This window comes from Ovis canadensis, chromosome 1 (assembly GCF_042477335.2).
Source record: "Ovis canadensis isolate MfBH-ARS-UI-01 breed Bighorn chromosome 1, ARS-UI_OviCan_v2, whole genome shotgun sequence".
In the NCBI taxonomy this organism is placed as follows: domain Eukaryota; kingdom Metazoa; phylum Chordata; class Mammalia; order Artiodactyla; family Bovidae; genus Ovis; species Ovis canadensis.
Genome location: NC_091245.1, coordinates 253,815,875 through 253,833,969, shown reverse-complemented (window position 1 = coordinate 253,833,969; position 18,095 = coordinate 253,815,875). Strand labels below are relative to the sequence as shown.

The following is an 18,095-nucleotide window of genomic DNA, read 5'->3' as shown; positions in this document are numbered from 1 at the left end:
GGGATGGGGCCCAAGCACTTGAGCTTCTCCCAAGTTCCTGGCACGTGATGCTGAGAACCCTGAATCAGCCAACCCACATCACTCGGTCCGCACAGGGTACATGCACCACACACATTCGTTACCAGCGAATGTTTCATGATACTAGCTTACAGTAAGCTATTTGTGCTGTCTGTGCATATTATCTCGTTTACTGTCCTGGGGCACCCACGAGGTAGGTAAGTATGGCCCTTGTTTTACAGGAAGAGAAGACGAGGCCCAGGGACAGCCGGGGCTGATGGGGCCTGGCCTTGCTTGCGGGTCCATCTGGCTCCCAAGACTGTGCTGAGTACCACCACCCCCTCCACGCCAAGGATGAGTTGGTCCCGCCAGCCACCCCACCCTCTTTTAATTTTAACTTGTTTGAGGCAAATCTTTCACTGCATCTCCCACATCCCCGCCTTCTTCCAAGTGAGCTGATTGCAGATCAACTTCCCCTGAGTGACTCAGCAGAGGCGTTTTGAATCTAGATCACTGTCATTTTCCGGAGCTTCTGCACTGGGCCTCCTTCCAGGGACACCGCCTGGCCTGTCTGCTGCCTTTTTCCAGACTTTCTTCCTGAGCAAGGCTGGCCAGCCAGCAGTTAGCACAATGGGTGAGACCCAGGGGCCTCACGTGCAGTCTGGGGCCTCTGGCCTCCAGCCTGTGAGAGCAGCCTGCAGCCAGGGGCCACTTGGGACCCCGCCTCGACCCTACATGAAGGTAAGCTGGAGGAGCCCTTGATGCAGGCACCACAACCATTTTCTGAGTCAATATGACAACTTCCCCCCACCCCCTAAGGAATTCAGACTTCTGTTCCTTCTCTGCGGTTGGCATTGCTGAGATTCTGATATTACTGGTGTGCAGGGTGGCATGGGGAGGGGCCATGAGCATGGGTGCCCAGGTCTGGCCCAGCTGTGCTGCTGGCTGATGACTTTGGCAAGGTGCCCAACTGCTCTGTGCCTAGATTTCCTCATTTATCAGATTTTGGGTTTGAATTAGATATATACACTTTAAGAATAATGGCTGGCACGTGTGTGCGTGCTCAGTCATATCCCACTCTTTGGAACCCAGAGGCTGTAGCCTGCCAGGCTCCTCTGTCCAGGAGATTTCCCAGGCAAGATTACTGGAGTGGGTTGCCATTTTCTACTCCAGGGGATCTTCCCGATCCAGGAATCAAAGCTGTGTCTCCTGCATTAGCAGGTGGCTTCTTTACCACTGTGCCACCTGGGAGGCCAATGGCTGGCACAGGGAATGTCTTATTTAAGCGTTAGCTGAAATTCCAGAATCAAATCAGTAAATGCTTCTGGAGTGCTGACTAGTAACTACAGCCACCATTTATTGACCATAGGTGACCGCAACTGATCACCTACCAGTCATTGTGCTTTGCCTGGTTCATCACTTAAGACTTGGAGGAGCTGGGTGACTGCCCCAGTAAGTGAAGTGCTAGAATCCAAGCCAACCTGCCTCATGGGGTCCCCCTGCCTCCCTTGTGGGGCAGGCCTGGGCATCAACTGTCCTCCCTGGGATGACCAGTCTGAAAGGCTCCACCTCATACCCTATCCTCTGACTTCGGCCCTCCCACTTCTCCCTGTCTGCCTCTCTCCCCCAAGTCCCTCTCCTCCACCCCTGCCCCATGCTCTTCAACTGCCAAGCAGCCTCCAGGCTCTACTTACTCCACTTGTTACCCTCATTTCTCCAGGTCCAAGGCTACTCTGAGCTCTGCTCTTACCCAGCTCCCCTTGTTAAGCCAAACATACTGTACCTTCATGGGAAGCCATTCGGATCCAGCATCAAGTGATTTCAAATCCTCTGCCCTAAAATTTCCATTCCAGGGGCCCTTTCCTAGAGAAATTGTTGAAGTTGCAAAGAATGGATGAACAGAGATGATCTTTGCATTCATACGACAAAAAAAAAAAAAATTGGAAATGATCTAAGTGAACAGTAACTGGGCAAAATTAAATAAATAATGCGATACCTGTGACCAGCCAGTAAAAAGGGAATGTGTGAACCAGCATAGAAGAAATGTAAATTTCCTATACTTTGACCATCCCTGGTTGTTATCATCTTTTTCAAAATGTCTGCTTAATGTAAACGTGAAGAAAATGGCATCACATTTCTATTTTATTTTCATTTCTTTGAGCAGCGGTAGGATTGGATTTTTAAGCTTTTTATTTTTCAGTTTTTATTCCTCAGAAATTGCTTATTCATGCTTATTTTCCTAGCATCTAATTAATCTTTTAATTTTATTTATGGTTTGTATCAGTCAGTTCAGTTGCTCAGTCATGTCCGACTCTTTGTGACCCCATGAATCGCAGCACGCCAGGCCTCCCTGTCCATCACCAACTCCTGGAGTTCACTCAGACTCACGTCCATCGAGTCCGTGATGCCATCCAGCCACCTCATCCTCTGTTGTCCCCTTCTCCTCCTGTCCCCAATCCCTCCCAGCATCAGAGTCTTTTCCAATGAGTCAACTCTTCGCATGAGGTGACCAAAGTATTGGAGTTTCAGCTTCAGCATCAGTCCTTCCAATGAACACCCAGGACTGATCTCCTTTAGGATGGACTGGTTGGATCTCCTTGCAGTCCAAGAGACTCTCAAGAGTCTTCCACAACACCACAGTTCAAAAGCATCAATTCTTCGGCACTCAGCTTTATTCACAGTCCAACTCTCACATCCATACATGACCACTTCTAATTTTCAATGTTTAAAACAACAACGAAAGAAAAACTATCATTTTCAAGGCTTCCCTTGAAAACCTGGTGGTCCAGTGGTTAAGAATCCGCCTTGCACTGCAGGGGACACCAGTTCAATCCTTGGTCTAGGAAGATTCCACGTGCCACGAAGCAACAAAGCCCATGTGCCACAACTATTGAGCCTGCACCCTAGAGCCTTTGGGCCGCAACTACCGAGCCCACTCTCTGCAACTACTGAAGCCCACACACCCTAGACCCATGCTCCACAAGAGAAGCCACCACAGTGAGAAGCCCACTCACCACAACTAGAGAAAGCCCATGTGTAGCAATAAAGACCCATCATAGCCAAAAAATAAAATAAATAAGTACATATTAAAAACCTATCATTTTCTCCTTTATGGTTTTCTGTCTTTGGTATTAAGGCTAACCAGGTTCTTTCTCACCCAAATATTTTATTCTGATACCTTTATATTTACACCTTTTTCCCAGATGACTTCCTATCCATTAAATAGCAAAATGGAATCATTCATACCTCATACCATTGTTCAGTTCAGTTCAGTTGCTCAGTCGTATCTGACTCTTTGCGACCCCATGAACTGCAGCACACCAGGCCTCCCTGTCCATCACCAACTCCCAGAGTTCACCCAAACCCACGTCCATTGAGTTGGTGATGCCATCCAACCATCTCATCCTCTGTGGTCCCCTTCTCCTCCTGCCCTCAATCTTTCCCAGCATCAGGGTCTTTTCCAGTGAGTCAGCTCTTCGCATCAGGTGGCCAAAGTATTGGAGTTTCAGCTTCAACATCAGTCCTTCCAGTGAACACCCAGGACTGATCTCCTTTAGGATGGACTGGTTTGATCTCCTTGCAGTCCAAGGGACTCTTCCTTGGACTCTCATACCATTGTAGCGAAGATGAAATGAGCTAATTCATAGAATTATCACATGCTAGTAATGTAATGCTCAAAATTCTCCAAGCCAGGCTTCAGCAATACATAAACTGTGAACTTCCAGATGTTCAAGCTGGTTTAAGAAAAGGCAGAGGAATCAGAGATCAAATTGCCAACATCCACTGGATCATGGAAAAAGCAAGAGAGTTCCAGAAAAACATCTATTTCTGCTATATTGACTATGCCAAAGCCTTTGACTGTTTGGATCACAACAAACTGTGGAAAATTCTTAGAGATGGGAATATCAGACCACCTGACCTGCCTCTTGAGAAACCTATATGCAGGTCAGGAAGCAACAGTTAGAACTGGACATGGAACAACAGACTGGTTCCAAATAGGAGAAGGTGTACGTCAAGGATGTATATTGTCACCCTGCTTATTTACCTTCTATGCAGAGTACATCATGAGAAACGCTGGGCTGGAAGAAACACAAGCTGGAATCAAGATTGCCAGGAGAAACATCAATAACCTCAGATACGCAGATGACACCACCCTTATGGCAGAAAGTGAAGAGGAATTAAAAAGCCTCTTGATGAAAGTGAAAGTGGAGAGTGAAAAAGTTGGCTTAAGGCTCAACATTCAGAAAATGAAGATCATGGCATCCGGTCCCATCACTTCGTGGGAAATAGATGGAGAAACAGTGGAAACAGTGTCAGACTTTATTTTGGGGGGCTCCAAAATCACTGCAGATGAAATCACTGCAGCCATGAAATTAAAAGACACTTACTCCTTGGAAGGAAAGTTATGGCCAACCTAGATAGCATATTGAAAAGCAGAGACTTTACTTTGCCAACAAAGGTCCATCTAGTCAAGGCTATGGTTTTTCCATTGGTCATGTATGGATGTGAAAGTTGGACTGTGAAGAAAGCTGAGCGCCAAAGAATTGATGCTTTTGAACTGTGGTGTTGGAGAAGACTCTTGAGAGTCCCTTGGACTGCAAGGAGATCCAACCAATCCATTCTAAAGGAGATCAGTCCTCGGTATTTTTTGGAAGGACTGATGCTAAAGCTGAAACTCCAGTACTTTGGCCACCTCATGCAAAGAGTTGACTCCTTGGAAAAGACTCTGATGCTGGGAGGGATTGGGGGCGGGAGGAGAAGGGGATGACAGAGGATGAGATGGCTGGATGGCATCACTGACTTGATGGACTTGAGTCTGAGTGAACTCTGGAAGTTGGTGATTGACAGGGAGGCCTGGCGTGCTGCAATTCATGGGGTCACAAAGAGTCAGACATGACTGAGTGACTGAACTGAACTGAATTCACAGAAAGCTCTAGAAACAATTCTGTCACATAGTAGGTGTTCCGTCATCAACTTTACTTCATTGGAAATGTATTCTGGAGTTAAGAGTGAAATAAGTTTTAGCTTTCATGTTAAGCCAGCTGTCCCAGTAAAAAGCCTGTGTCAGGAAGGCCATCTTTTGTTGACCCCAGAATTCCAGGGGGAGTTCCCTTCACAGAGCAGCAATCTGGGGGTAAGTTTGCTCCAAAGCGCCCTGTGCACCCTCTCACCCAGAACTTTTTCCCCAGGCCAAGTTCAAGACCTCTGTCACAACAGGTTTCCTAACGGTAGGGGGCGGAGCCAAGTCACACATCTCTGTCTCCAGTCCAGCTTCCGGGCCTCCTGAATTCAGGGCCTCAGTCTTTGCATAAACCCCCACTTCACTTGGGCCTCAGGGGCCAATACAATCCATATTTTTCTAACCACACCCCTCCCACGGCCCACTCAGTCTGTTTCAACATGGTCACTGGCTTCCCCCAGCCTGGCCAGCATATGCCCCAGCAGGATCCAGGGAAGAACTTGCCCTGTGCTGGGGCGTAGTGAGGGGGTGAGGGTGCTCTAACCCTGGAGCGGGGGTGCCCAACCAAGTCCCCTGGCCACTGCTGGTTCCTGGATTCAGTCAGGGCCAGATTTCCTCTGTCTGATGCTCAGTGTTGATTTCTCTTCCTTGTCATTCACTTCTGCCAGGACATTCTTCAGAAGTGACACGTGTTTTCACTGGGCCAGGGGTAAGTATCGAAGGCAGGGGAAGGAGATGGATTTATTGACACAGATATTTTCTTTTAGGTCAGCAGTCCCTAACCTTTTCAGCAACAGAGACCAATTTCATAGAAGACAATTTTCCCACAGACTGGGGGAGACTTGATGGTTTCCCAATGATTCTCTTAAGGAACATGCAATCTAGATCCCTCAGATGTGCAGTTCACAGTCGGGTCCCCGTGCTTTGGTGAGAATCTAATGCTGTTGCTGACCTGACAGGAGGCAGCGCTCAGGCAGTACCAGGAGCAATGGGGAGCAGCCAGAAACACAGGTGAAGCTTCACTTGCTGGGCCACCGGTCACGGCCTGCTGTTTGGCCTGGTTCCTAACAGGCCATGGACTGGTACCAGTCTGTGGCCCTGGAGGTTGGGGCCCTTGTTTTAGGCCAAGAACTGAAATGCTACTTGTTGAAGGCTTGCTCTGCACTGGGTAGGGCTGGGTCTGTTGCATGGGATGGGGAACCACTGACCAGACATTTGTGGGAATGATGCCCTGGGGCTGCACAGCAGCCAAGCCCAGAACTGAGGGCTTTTCTCACCAGGTCTCCCCTCACTCAGCCCCCAGGAGGAGGACACTAAACTCCTCTCAGGAGAGGAACCTGAGCTTCAGAGATGGTAAACAGCTCTCTCCAGTTCTCAGAGGCCAGAGTGGCAAAGCCTGGGCTACAAGGGTGCCCTCCAAGCCAGCCCCCAACAGGGGTCTGAGGACACTGCCTCACTAACTGTGTGGCCTTGGCAAGTTATTCCAGCTCTATGGGTCAGGGTTCCCTCATGTGAAAACCAAACGCATATGACTACAGTCCTCTAGTGCCATGAAGATTAAATGTTGATGAATCCACAGAGCTTATATGGTATGTGTCTAGAGCTTCCCTGGTGGCTCAGATGGTGAAGTGTCTGCTTACAATTCAGGAGACCTGGGTTAGATCCCTGGGTTGGGAAGATCTCCTGGAGAAGGAAATGGCAACCCACTCCAGTATTCTTGCCTGGAGAATCCCATGGACGGAGGAGCCTGGTGGGCTACAGTCCTTGGGATCGCAAAGAGTCGGACACGACTGAGCGACTTCACTTTAGCATATGCAGAGTACATTCGCGATATTTCCTAGCTGTTGTTATTGGTGCTACCAACATGATGATTGTAGTAGTAGCAGACTAAGGGTATGCGTTATTCCCATTTGAAGGTCCCCTTGCCACCAGGCCAGTGTTCCTCTTGTACACCAGGTGGTGCCATCGCAGAGCAGATGGGTCCCTTGCCAGCCTCACGTGGTGGGGTTGGTCCCAAAGGCCTCTGACTGGGCTCCCAGAGTAAGAGTCCTGGGATAACAAGGTCAGACCCCTCTACCTTGCTCTCACTCCACCCTCTGGGCCTTTCTGCCTTCTAGATTCAGGTACACCATGGGACCCAGGGTCTGGAGCGTAGCAAGTTCACCATGCATTTCACAAATGGTTCACACATGCCCAGGCTGGAGAACCCTCTTAGGAACCATCAGATGAACCCCAGTACATACCCCACTCTGGGTCTAAACACCCACAAACCTAAGTCCCTGGCCTCTGACCAGGGCTGATCACCCTGTAACCAGCACTTAACAAAATGTTGAAAGTCTCTGCCTCAGTCACAGATGGAGCTTATTAACAGGGCAGATTCCAAAGCCCCACCTGGGCAAGTGGTTCACAAGTCCCTGGGAACTTGTGAGAAATGCAAATTCTCCCCACCCTGCTGCTGCTGCTGCTGCTGCTAAGTCACTTCAGTCGTGTCCGACTCTGTGTGACCCCATAGATGGCAGCCCACCAGGCTCCCCCGTCCCTGGGATTCTCGCAAGGACACTGGAGTGGGTTGCCATTTCCTTCTCCAATACATGAAAGTGAAAAGTGAAAGGGAAGTCTCTCAGTTGTGTCGGACTCTTCGCAACCCCATGGACCGCAGCCTACCAGGCTCCTCTGTCCATGGGATTTTCCAGGCAAAAGTACTGGAGTGGGGTGCCATCGCCTTCTCCGTCTCTCACCCTAGACCCACTGAATCAGAGACTTGGGTGGGGTCAGTGACCTGTGGTTCAGAAGCCCTCCAGGTGATTCAGATGCATTGGGAAGATTGAGATATACTGGCCAGCACCCTCTCCTCTTCTGTGGCCGCAAGACTCCTTCTCTCCAGAGCTCCAGTGGGTCTACTTCCTTTTTAAAAAAAAAAATTTTTTTCTTGTGATGAGAACTTAAAAAATTTTTTTAAATTTATTTGGCAGTGCCTGGTCTTAGTTGTGGCATTTGGGATATTTTCTGGCATGTGAGATCTAGTTTCCCAACTAGGGATTGAACCCAGGCCACCTGCACTGGGAGGGCAGAGTCTTGGCCACTGGCCCACGAGGGAAGTCCCATCACTCATAACTTCCAAGAGGCTGAACTGTTTTGTGAAGGGTAGTGTTGGTGGTTTGTGTGGTATGCCACCTGACAGGGCTGTGACAGGTATTTTCACTTATGATGGTTCTTAGAGTTATTGTGGTTTTAGTTTTTAATCTTGATGGAAATGTGTAATGTTTTCATGACAGTTGCTTAGCAAATAGAACTCTGACTTGTGACAGCCAATCTCATCAGATTTCATGATCTCTCTTGTTCCCAGCAGCTGCACTATTTTTCTCCTCAAAGGGAGGTTGCACTGAGGTGGCCCTGTGACAGCAAAAAGGGGGAGGAGATGTGGGTCCTGCCCTCCTCTACCCCCTCCCACCATGATGTTATGAGAGCCCCTGCCCTCAAGAAGTGCCAGGCCTGGGAAGGCAGCGGCATGGTACCTGAAGGAATGGTTCTGTGCCTCTGACTCCCCCACTATTTAGAAAGCTCGACATCGCAAATAGATGAATAAACTTTTTGCAGAAAGTGTGAACTATTCGTGCCTTTCTCTTTAGGTCACCTCTAAGGGAGCAATTTCACAGAACTCAGCATTGCCATCCAAATCCCCCACACATGTGGTGAAAAGGAAGCAATAGACGTTTTTCCTGTGAAAATGGACCTGGCGGCAGAAAATAAAAGATTTTTAAAATTTTAATTACAGATAAATGTGTATGTTTTTCAGAAACCCTCAATCCAATTCTTATGGTTCTGTAAGTAAAAGAATAGTGATCCTGGGCATCCTGGGTGGCTAGTGGTAAGGAATCTGCCTGAAGTTCAGGAGACACGAGTTCAATCCCTGAGTCAGGAATATCCCCTGGAGAAGGAAATGTCAACCCACTCCAGTATTCTTGCCTGGGAAATCTCAAGAACCGAGGAGACTTGCAGGCTACAGTCCATGGGGTCGCAAAAGAGTCGCTTAACAGCTAAACAACAGCAACAAAGTGGGTTGAACAGTGGCCCCAAAAGAGATATGTCCAAATCCTGAACTCCAGTACCTGTGAAAGTGTCTTTATTTGGAATGAGGGTCTTTGCAGATGTAATTAAAGATCTAGTGATGAGATTATCCTGGATTTAGGGTGACCCCCAAACCTGATTCCCAGGTGGCTCGGTGGTAAAGAGTCTACCTGCCAAGGAGAAGACTCAGGTTTGATCTCTGGGTTGGAAAGATCCCTGAAGAAGGAAATGGCAACCCACTCCAGTATTCTTGCCTGGGAAATCCCATGGACAGAGGAGCCTGGACGGCTACAGTCCACGAGGGCGTAAAGAGTCGGACATGACTGAGCGACTAAACGGCAGCAGCAGCTGAGTTTACTATCCAGTGTCTCACAGGGAAAAGGAGACAAGATCAAAGACACACAGGGGAGGCCACGTGAGGACGAAGGCAGAGACTGGAGGAGGAAGCACCAGCTCAAGGAGCACCAAGCTTTGCTGAGAGCGTCCAGGATAAACTGTCCTATCAACACCTCAGTTTCAGACTTCCGGCCTCCAGAACTAGGAGAGGGTGGATTTCTGTTGCTTTCAGCCACGCAATTTGTAGTAATTTGTTCCATCAGCCCTAGGAAACTAACACGTGTGCTATTTTATGGCATAAATGGCAAAGCCTATGAAGAAAATGATTTTCTGACAAAGTATGTATTGCCAAAGATGATCCATAGAGAGGTAGAAAACTTGAGGAATTCCGTGACAGTAGAACTTGGAAGCACCGTTACGAATTTATCCCTTTAAAAGGTACCATGCCAGGGCTTCCCTGCTGACTCAGTGGTAGAGAATCTGCCTGAGACATAGGTGCAATCCCTGATCTAGGAAAATCCCTCATGCTGTGGAGCAACTAAACCAATACACCACAACTGCTGAGCCTACCCCCTAGAGCCTGTGCTCCGCAAGAGAAGCCATTTCAATGAGAAGCCTGCACACCGCAATGAAGAGGAGCCCAGTCTTGGTGCAACAAAAACCCACTGCAACCAAAAAAAGGCACCATGCCAGGACTTTGCTGGTAGTCCGGTGGTTAAGAATCTGCACTGTGATGCAGGGGACTTGGTTTTGATCCCTAGTAGGGCAACCCACTCCAGTATTCTTGCCTGGGAAATCCCATGGACAGAGGAGCCTGGCATGATGTCACAAAAGAGTTAGTTGGACATGACAGCGACTCAGCAGCAACAAGGGCTTCCCCATAGCTCAGATGGTAAAGAATCTGCTTGCTAATACAGGAGACCAGGGCTCAATCCCTGGGTTGGGAAAACTCCCCTGGAGAAGGGCATGGCAGCCCACTCTAGTATTCTTGCCTGGAGAATTCCATGGACAGAGGATCCTGGCGAGCTACAGTCCATAGGGTCACAAAGAGTCAGACACAACTGAGCGACTAACACACACAGGGGGAACTGAGATACCACAAACCATGGGTCAACTAAGCCCATGCACCGCAACTACTGAGCCCGTGTACTCCAGAGCCTGCGAGCCACAACTATAGGGAGCCCGCGTGCCTCACTGAACAATCCCACCCGACACAACAAAAGTTTCATGTGCTACAACTAAGACCTGAGGCAACCAAATAAATTAATAATAATAATAAAAAGGCACCAAGACTTTTACAGCTAACTTTTACTTAACTTCCCCTCAAGAAACAATTTCCTCGTTATTCCAGCTTTACAAAACTATAGAGAAAAGCCCCTGAGTAATTTCATGAAGCTAGAAATACCCTAGTATTAAAGTCTGGTGAAACAAGTAGAAAAAAATAAATGAGAAATTTCATGTGTGAAAATAGGGGCAAACATTAAAAGACACTCATAAACCCAGCTGAGTATAAAGAGAATACTTATTCCACACAAGGGATATTAAAAACAGAGTTTTGGCAGAACCCCACAGGCCAAGGACAAGGGTAGAGTTGTCTAGCACTTCCTTTCCTTGAGGTGCCAGTCTCCCGACCTCCGCCCACCCAAGAGAACCCCCCAGACCATGAGGTTACTTGAGGGGTTGAGGAAGAGGTGTGCAGTGCAGAGGCGTTTGGAAAGTGAGTGTTATCAGTGAGCGTAATCCCCACCACCACCACCTGGCCTTGCACTTCAAGTCAAAGGAGGGGCTTCTGAAACCTGAGGGACACAGGACCTGATAAAGACTCAAGGTCAGCAACTGGCTAGAGTTGCCCTTGTCTGACAGCAGATTATTGGTGAGGATTGTCTTTTAAAAAGGCCTGCACTTCAGATCTTCAGACCTTCAGCATTGGCCTGTGCCTATTTCCTGCGGGCCAGCAGTGGACCCCATGGAGAGGTATTTAGTAGAGATTCCCCACACTGAGCAAAAGGAGAGCCGGGGACTGAGAGGAGAGGTCAACACTTGCCAACACAAGAAGGCACAGCCTGGGTTAAAATCTCTACACAAGAGAGCCTCAGCGTTGGGGGAGCAACCCCCTCAGCGACTGTGAATACAACACATCCCAGGGTACCAACACCAGGTGACAAAGTACCGGATTAATAGGACCTTCCCACTCCTTATCTCTGCTCTCCCCCAGACAGTCCCTACAATGGTTAATTTTATGTGTTAACTTGACTGGAGCACGCAGTGCCCAGATATTTGGTTCAGTATGATTCTAGGTGTGTCTGTGAGCATGTTTCTGGATGAGATTAACACTTGAGTCCGTGTACTGAGAAAAGAGGATGGCCCTCCCCAGTGTGGGTGGATATCGTCCACTCCACTGAGGACCTGAATAGAATAAAAAGATAGAGAATCGGAGAATTCACTTTCTCTGCCTGACTGCTGAGCTGAGATAATCAGTCTTCTCCTGCCCTTGGCGTAGGAATTACACAGTCTGTTCTGCTCCTCGGGCCTTTGGACCACGCTGAGTCACAACCCCAGCTCTCCTGGGTTTCCCACTTATAGACCAAATGCAGGGATTTCTCAGCTTCCAGAACAATGTGAGCCAATTCCTCATAAAAGTTTATTTCAATATAAATATAGATATCCTACTGGTTGGAATACAGCCCCCAAAACTGTACTTAGGAAAGAAGTAAAACCCCTGTCCCCTTCTCAGATTTCCTAGTCAGAGGTAGAGCTAAAGGGGAGGAAAAATTTGAACTAGATAAAACAGTGTAGTTTTAAATATTGGATTGAATAGAGCTTTTTAGTTACTAAAATGAAACTCTCCTTAGACCAAAAATAATTATGAAAGCTGAAAGCTTTCCAAGATTTCATCCAGAGTGAAGAGGAGCACACCCAGCAACTGGGCTTGAAGGACGGTGGAAAAGTTTTGCTTTCTGCTTGTACCTTACTAAATAGACATTTGTGCAATAAACTCCTTCCCCCAGGAATGCCAGTGTGGCTTAGTAGGAGGAGAAGTTAAAAATCATGTGGTCATATCTGTACATGTCATTTGATAAAATTTAGTACACTTTCCCAATAGGAAACACTGAATAAAATAGGACTAGAAAGAAACTACCTAACATTTTAAAGACTGGGTGGGTACTGAAAACAAAACAAAAAATAGTATCTATTTTTATTTTAAAAATTCAGAAAAATACAAAGAAAATCATAAATCATTCCTATTCCCATAACCTAGAACTAATAAACAACAGACTGGTTCCAAATAGGAAAAGGAGTACATCAAGGCTGTATATTGGCACCCTGCTTATTTAACTTCTATGCAGAGTACATCATGAGAAACGCTGGGCTGAATGAAGCACAAGCTGGAATCAAGATTGCCAGGAGAAATATCAATAACCTCAGATATGCAGATGACACCACCCTTACGGCAGAAAGTGAAGAGGAACTAAAAAGCCTCTTGATGAAAGTGAAAGAGGAGAGTGAAAAAGTTGGCTTAAAGCTCAACATTCAGAAAACGAAGATCGTGGCATCTGGTCCCATCACTTCATGGGAAATAGATGGGGAAACAGTGGAAACAGTGTCAGACTTTATTTTGGGGGGCTCCAAAATCACTGCAGATGAAATCACTGCAGCCATGAAATTAAAAGACGCTTACTCCTTGGAAGGAAAGTTATGACTAACCTAGATAGCATATTCAAAAGCAGAGACATTACTCTGCCGACTAAGGTCCATCTAGTCAAGGCTATGGTTTTTCCAGTAGTCATGTATGGTTGTGAGAGTTGGACTGTGAAGAAAGCTGAGCGCCAAAGAATTGATGCTTTTGAACTGTGGTGTTTGAGAAGACTGCTGAGAGTCCCTTGGACTGCAAGGAGATCCAAACAGTCCATCCTAAAGGAGATCAGTCCTGTGTGTTCATTGGAAAAACTGATGCTGAAGCTGAAACTCCAGTACTTTGGCCACCTCATGAGAAGAGTTGACTCATTGGAAAAGACTCTGATGCTGGGAGGGATTGGGGGCAGAAGGAGAAGGGGACGACAGAGGATGAGATGGCTGGATGGCATCACCAACTCAACGGACGTGAGTTTGACTGAACCCCAGGAGCTGGTGATGGACAGGGAAGCCTGGCGTGCATAGGGTCGCAAAGAGTCGGACACGACTGAGCGACTGAACTGAACTGAACTGAAACATGTTCCCAAGTACTTTTCAATACGGTCTTCCATGGTGGCTCAGATGGTAAGGCATCTGCCTGCAATGTCAGTCCCTAGGTTGGGAAGATCCCCTGGAGAAGGAAATGGTAACCCACTCCAGTACTCTTGCCTAAAAAATTCCATGGACAGAGGAGCCTGGTGGGCTACAGTCCAGAGTGGGACATGACTGAGTGACTTCACACTCATTCACCTTTCAATACATATTTACAGTAGACATACTTACATAAGTGAGAATTTAATTTTGCTTAAATTTACACCTATTGAATGAGGAATATAGGCCCTTCCTTGTAATGTCTGCATCTGGTTTTGGTATTAAGGTAATACTGGCTTTGTAAAATGAATTGGGAAGTGTTTCCTACTTCCTTGTTTTCTAAAGGAGTTTGTATGGGATTGGTTTTTACTTGTAAAATGTTTTATAGAATTCATCAGTGAAGCCTCTTGGGCCTGGGGTTTTCAGCACGTTTGTGTGTGTGTGTGTGTGTGTGTGTGTTTTTAAACAGGCACGCAGTGTTACTGTTACAGAACCGTTGAATACAATTTATCAACAAGCCAAGATGGCGTTAAGGGGAGATGCTGTCGGAGGTCAGGGAGGCAAGACAGGATCAAGGCGGCGCCTTCCCGGCTCGGTCCTGGAGGGGCTCAGGCTGCCGCCACCGAAGGAGCTGGGCTGGCGGAAAGTTGGCTGCTTGTGGAGGCCTCGGGGCTTCACCAGCAGCTCCTGGATGAAGCCCTCTGTGGGGTTCGTGCACGAAGATCCCTAGTTTCAACAATTCACGATGTTGACCTCATTGTCTGCCTCCCTGCGCCGTACAACTCCTCCAAGCGCCCGACGATCCACTTCTCCACCTCCAGGCTTAGCTGCAGTTCCAGACCGTCATACTTGACGGTGACGCGCACGCGTCGCTTTTGCAGCGACCCCCCCGCCCCCGGAGCTGCTCCCCGCTCCCCGAACCCCGGCCCGCGATGGAGACTGCAGCTTGCCTCAGCATCCGCTCGCCCAGCCGCTGAACTGCTAGAAGGTCCTGGCCCAGCCCCCGCGCCGCGCTGTGCGCTTTCGCCTAGCACCCAGGGCACCTCTTACGGGTCGTGGCCCTTTTTGGCAAGTTTTAAATTCCAAATTCAATTTTTGACATTAATAAAGGGCTATTCAAACTTCCTGTTTCTTTTCTTTTTGTGCCAGTTTAAGTAGTTTTTGTGTTTGAGAGAACTGGTCCTTTTCATCTAGATTGCCCATAATGTTGCCCATTTTTGCCATAATGTTAATTATAATACTTGATTTCATTACTATCCTACTATTGTGATGTCCCCACTTTCATTCCTAATATTAATATTTTATGTTTTCTTTCTTTTTTTCCCCCCTTTGTCAGTTTAGCCAAAAGCTTATCAATTTTGTTGACATTTAAAAGAACCAGTTTTTGGCTTCATTGATTTTTCACTATTGTTGGCCTATAATTTCATTAACTACTGCACTTGTCTTTATGATTTCCTTCCTCACTTTTTATGTTCCAAATTGTACTTTGTTATATAATTTCTTGAGGTAGAGTCACAGGCTTTAGATTTTTCTAATATAAGCATTTAAAGATGTGAATTTTCCTCTTATTTAGCTGCATCTCACAAAATATGAGGGCTTCCCAGGTGGTGCTAGTGGTATCAAACCCACTTCCCAATGCAGGAGACATAAGAGACGTGGATTCAGTCCCTGGATGGGGAAGATCCCTGGAGCGGGAAACAGCAATCCACTCCAGTATTCTTGCCTGGAAAATTCCATGGACAGAGGAGCCTGGCAGGCTACAGTCCATGGGGTCTCAAAGAATCAGACAGGACTGAGCAACTTAGCACAAGATGTTATAATTTTTAATGTTATTTTATAAAAGATTAAAATATTTTCCAATTTCCCATGTGATTTTTTTTTGGTTCATGGATTATATAGAAGTGTTTTTTCATTTCCAAATATTTCAGTTTTTTCTAGTTATTGTTGTTGAGCTCTGATTTAGTTCCACTGTGGCAGAGAATAGAGTCTGTATAATTTCAATCCTTTAAATTTTATTGCTTAGCACCTGGTGTAAGTAAGTAGCCATTTTGTGATGCAACGTCCTGCAAATATCAGTTAAGTCAAAGTGTAATAGTGTGGTTCAGATCCTCTATATCTGTTGATTTTATGTCTGGTTCTAGCAATTGGTGAGGAAGGGTGTTAAAACCTCCAATTATGTATGAAGCATTGCCTGTTCTCCCATTGCTGAATTTTTTTAATGGTAGAAAAGGCAGAAAAGGGAATGAATACCAGATGCAACACATTGAAAGCAAAGGGCGATACAATAAGACTTAAATCCAAACATGTCAGTTATCACCTAAATACAAAAGGATCAAATTCTATGATTAAAGATAGAGATTTCTGATTAGTTTATTTCAATGACCCTACTTTATATATATATGAGACACACTTTAAATAGAAGAACATAGATAAGTTGAAAGTAAAAGGATAGAAAGAGATATATCACACAAACAGTAAGAAACAGTAAGTGCAGAAAGCTGGAGTGGTTATATTCATATTCAAGACAAGGGAAACTCTCAGAGATAAACAGGGACATTTTATAATAATGGTGAATTCATAAAGAGACAGGGCTTCCCAGGCGGAGCTAGTGGTAAAGAATACGCGGGCCAAAGCAGGAGACATAAGAGACAAAGGTTCAACTCCTGGGTCAGAAAATCCACTGGAGGAGTAAATGGTCCCCTATTCCAGTATTCTTGCCTGAAAAATCCTATGGACAGAGAGGCCTGGTGGGCTACAGTCCAAGTGGTTGCAAAGAGTTAGACCCAATTCAAGAGTCTGAGCATATAGCACAAACATCAAGAGACAATTATAAGTGTGTATGTGCCCAATATCACAGATTTAAAATCCATGAAACAATATTTGGTGGAACTAAAAGAAGGAAGAGACAAACCAATAGTCACAGTTGGAGATTTTAACTTTCCTCTCAATACCTTAAGAAGAGTGAGACAAAAAATTAGTAAGGATATGGAGTTCTAATCTATAGTATTAATCTTTTTGAGCTAAGTGTCATATATAGAATATGATACGTACCAACTGCAGAATGAAATTTATTTGTAAGCACACATGAAACTAAGGGTATATTTGTTGTTGTTCAGTCACTAATTCGTGTCCGACTCTTTGTGACCCCATGGACTGCAACATGCCAGGCTCCCCTGTCCTTCACTGTCACTCAAGAGTTTGCTCAAACTCATGTCCATTGAGTCAGTGTTCCTATCTGACCATCTCATCCTCTGTCGCCCCCTTCTCTTCCTACCCTCAATCTTTCCCAGCATCAGGGTCTTTTCCAATGAGTAAGCTCTTCAGATCAGAGTACTGGATCTGGCCAAAGTATTGGAGCTTCAGCTTTACCGATCAGGTGGCCAAAGTATTGGAGCTTCAGCTTTAGCATCAGTCCTTCCAGTGAGTATTCAGGGCTGATTTTCTTTAGGATTGACTAGTTTGATCTGCTTGCAGGCAAGAGACTCTCAAGAGTTTTCTCCAACACCACAGCTCAAAAGCATCAATTCTTCAGCGCTCAGCCTTCTTTATGGTTCAGCTTTCACATCTGTACATGACCACTGGAAAACCATAGCTTTGATTAGGTGGACCTTTGTTGGCAAAGTGATGTCTCTGTTTTTTAACATGCTGTCTAGGCTTGTCATAGCTTTCCTTCCAAGGAGCAAATGTCTTTTAATTTCATGGCTGCAGTTAGTGTTCACAGTAGTTTTGGAGCCCAAGAAAATAAAGTCATTAAAGCTTCCACTTTTCCCCTTCTAATTGCCACGAAGTGATGGAACTGGACATCATGATCTTAGTTTTTTGAATGTTGAGTTTTAAGCCAGCTTTTTCACTCTCCTCTTTCACCCTTATCAAGAGACTCTTTAGTTCCTCTTGTCTTTCTGCTGTTAGAGTAGTATCATCTGAATATCTAAGGTTGCTAATATTTCTCCTGGCAATCAGCTTATCATTCATCCAGGCTGGCATTTCATATGATGTACTCTGCATGTAAGTTAAATAAGCAGGCTGCCAATATACAGCCTTGTCTTACTCCTTTCCCAATTTTGAGCCAGTCAGTTTTTCCATGTCCAGTTCTAACTGTTGCTTCTTGACCTGCATACAGGTTTCTCAGGAGGCAGGTAAGGTGGTCTAGTATTTTCATCTCTTTAAGAATTTTCCACAGTTTGTTGTCAATTAAGCAAAAGTGGCTGTTTTTCTGGAATTCCCTTGCTTTCTCGATGATCCAACGAATGTTGGCAATTTGATTTCTCGTTCCTCTGCCTTTTCTAAACCCAGCTCTTACATCTTGAAGTTCTCAGTTCACGTGCTGTTGAGGCCTAGCTTGAAGGCTTTGGGGCATAACCTTACATATGCAATGAGCACAGTAGTATGGCAGTTTAACAGTCTTTGGCATTGTCCTTCTCTAAGATTGGAATGAAAGACAGAGTATGTGCTGGATCATAAAACAAAACAG

The 18,095-nt window shown here is 46.1% G+C and overlaps 1 long non-coding RNA gene and 1 pseudogene across 1 annotated transcript; one reads left to right on the top strand and one right to left on the bottom strand.

Moving 5' to 3' along the window:
* The first annotated feature begins 550 nt into the window (after positions 1-550).
* LOC138445742 (uncharacterized) lies at positions 551-8,692 on the top strand. Its single transcript, XR_011259033.1, has 3 exons — positions 551-738; positions 5,626-5,666; positions 8,587-8,692. It is a non-coding gene; the product is annotated as an uncharacterized lncRNA (long non-coding RNA).
* A 5,503-nt stretch (positions 8,693-14,195) lies between these two features.
* Positions 14,196-14,839, bottom strand: LOC138430330 (protein phosphatase 1 regulatory subunit 14A pseudogene; annotated as a pseudogene).
* Between the last annotated feature and the right edge of the window lie 3,256 nt (positions 14,840-18,095).